A 2,500-nucleotide genomic window follows, 5' to 3' on the forward strand; every position below is an offset into this window, starting at 1 on the left:
ACTCTGTCGCTGTCCTCCGGCGCGCGCGCGTGCGCGTTGCCCGTTCGGCGGGGACCGCCGCGTCCCCGCCGTCACCCCGCTTCTCGCCTCCGCTGGCGCCCGCCGCCGGCCGGCGCCCTTCTCCGGGGACCGTCGCCGCCTCGCACGGCGGCGGTCCGCTGGGCCAAGAGGGGCGCCCCCCTGTCGGTGCGCGGGCGGCAGTGCGCGGGAAGGGGGGCCGCCGTCGTGGGGCGTGACGAGCCCCCGCCGGCCGAGCCCCCTCGGGCAGGAGGAAGCGGCGAGCCGGTGGCGAGGACGGGTGCAGCAGGGCGCGAGCGGCGCGAGAGGAGAGAGGGGTCCTCCGGGGTCGCGGGAGACGCCTCCCGCGACCCTGCCCGCACCGTGTCGGGCTGCTTGCGGAGCAGTCCGGCCGGCCGCGCAGGCGAAAGGCCTCCGGGCGTTCCGGGCGGGTACGCGGCGCCGGGTGGGGCGGCGGCTGTTCCCCGCTCTCCCCGCACCTCTCCCCCACGAGGGAGCCGGGGCGGGGGGGCTGGCTCTGCCGCCGCCTCTCCTGGTGGGCGAGGCCCCCGCCGGGCTGCGTCCCGCGCCAGCGGGCGGCCCGAGCCACGGCTCTCCTCCCGGGCGCAGCGCCGGGCTACTGAGGGAAACCCCGGGCCCCGGGAACCGGAGGACGTGGTGGTGGCGGTGGATGTCGGGCGCGCCCCCGCGGGCGGACGCTCCCCCGAGGGCGGCAGCGGGGGAGGCACCCCCGCGGGGCCTTCAGGTCGTTTCCCTCACCCCAGGGCCAGGTACCTAGCGTCCGCGCCTCCGCGGCCCTCCCTCGGCAAGCCCGGGGGTCGAAGGCCGTGGAGCCGGGCGGAGGTTTAAAGACGCGGGCGGCTCGATGCGACCCGGGGGGCGGCCGGGCGGCGGTGCCTTAAAGGGGCCGGGAGTTCCTCCCACCGAGGCCCTCGGTTGGCCTGCCGCCCGTGCTCGTCCCGCGGGCAGCCGTGCCGGGGAGGGGTCCCGCTGCCCCCTCCTCTCCGCGGTCCGGTCTCGGTGGAGGCCGCGGTGCGGTCGGCCGTAGCCGGCCTGCCTGCCTCGAAACGGGCGACCCCGGCGTGAGCGCGGGCTCACTGCCCGGGGTGGCGGGTCCCCGCGGTGGGGGCTCGCTGGGCGGCTGCCGGGTCGCCGCGCCTCCGTCGCCGCGCTGCGCCGCGCTGCGCTCTGTTCCCCCCCACCCCTCGCCCTGGCGAGCGCTCGGCGGTCTCCGCCACTGGCTGCTGCCAAGGGCGTCACCCCGGCCGAGCGGCGGCGGCGCCGCTCGGCCTGTCGGTCGGCCGGAGGGCTCCCGCTGCCGGCCGCGGCTGTCCCGCCCCGGGCCCTGCCCGCCGCTTCCCCGTCGCGCTTCCCGGCCGCGCCGGGCAGGTGGGCGGGGGCGGGCGGGGGCACCCCACGCGCGGTCTCCGCGTGGAAACGGGGGGAGCGGACGCTGTCCCCGACTTAGCGCCGTCCGCCTTCCACCTGGGGCGTGCCCGTGGAAGGGGGCCGAGGCGAGAAGCGGTGGCGGTGGTTCCGGGAGGGCAGCCGCTCCGGTGCGGCAGCGGGTGCCGTCCGGCAGGCCGCGGGCGGTGCGTCGCCGGCTCTTGGCGGTTGCCGCCTCTCGGAGCCGGCGGCGTGGCCGCCGAGTCGCCGTCGGGACGTGCCCGGGGGGAGCTGCCTGTCGTAGCGCGGCGCAGCCGGCACGGAGGGGCGCGCGGGGCCGGTGGGGCTCCCCGCTGCTGCCCAGCAGCAGCAGCCGTGTCGTCCGGAGCGTGGCGGGCAGGGCGCGCGCGGTCGGGCGCATCGCTGCCTCTGCGCAGAGGCCGGGCCGAGCCCGTGCGCCTGGGCCGGCTCCGACACGGTCAAGGCATTTCCGGGGTCGGTCGGGAGCGCGGGCTCCCCAGCCTTGCCGTTCGGAGTTTTTTCCCCGTGCCTTTCCCCCCCACCCTCTCTCTCTGTGTGTGCTTGTACGGTCAGCAGAGGCCAGGCTTTCTCCGTCGTGCTGCGCCGTGCCCCCTCCGCGCGTGCGGAGGGGGGCGGTCGGTCGGGCGGTGGGCCATCCTCCGTAAGGGCCGCTTGCCTGTGGTGAGCTGTCCTGGCCCCCTCGCGCGTGCGGGGCGGTGCCGAAAGCCAGACAACTCTTAGCGGTGGATCACTCGGCTCGTGCGTCGATGAAGAACGCAGCTAGCTGCGAGAATTAATGTGAATTGCAGGACACATTGATCATCGACACTTCGAACGCACTTGCGGCCCCGGGTTCCTCCCGGGGCTACGCCTGTCTGAGCGTCGCTTGACGATCAATCGCCCGCCTGTGCCGCCGCCCCTCGCCTCGCGGCGGGGCGGCGGTCGCAGCGGCGCGGCTGGGGTGCCTCGCAGGCCCGCGCACGCGCGCGGCCCCGGGCCCGGGGAGTCGTTCCCCGCAGCCCGGCGGCGGCGGGCTGCCGAGGGCCTTCGTCCCCCTAAATCGAGACTCGGGGAG

At 77.7% G+C, this 2,500-nt stretch overlaps 1 non-coding gene across 1 annotated transcript; it reads left to right on the plus strand.

The window, feature by feature from the left end:
* Window positions 1-2,157: 2,157 nt before the first annotated feature.
* On the plus strand, window positions 2,158-2,310 carry LOC126034802 (5.8S ribosomal RNA). The gene has a single exon (XR_007504758.1). It is a non-coding gene; the product is annotated as a 5.8S ribosomal RNA (ribosomal RNA).
* Window positions 2,311-2,500: the final 190 nt, after the last annotated feature.

This window comes from Accipiter gentilis, chromosome 35, assembly GCF_929443795.1.
Source record: "Accipiter gentilis chromosome 35, bAccGen1.1, whole genome shotgun sequence".
Taxonomy (NCBI): Eukaryota; Metazoa; Chordata; class Aves; order Accipitriformes; family Accipitridae; genus Astur; species Astur gentilis.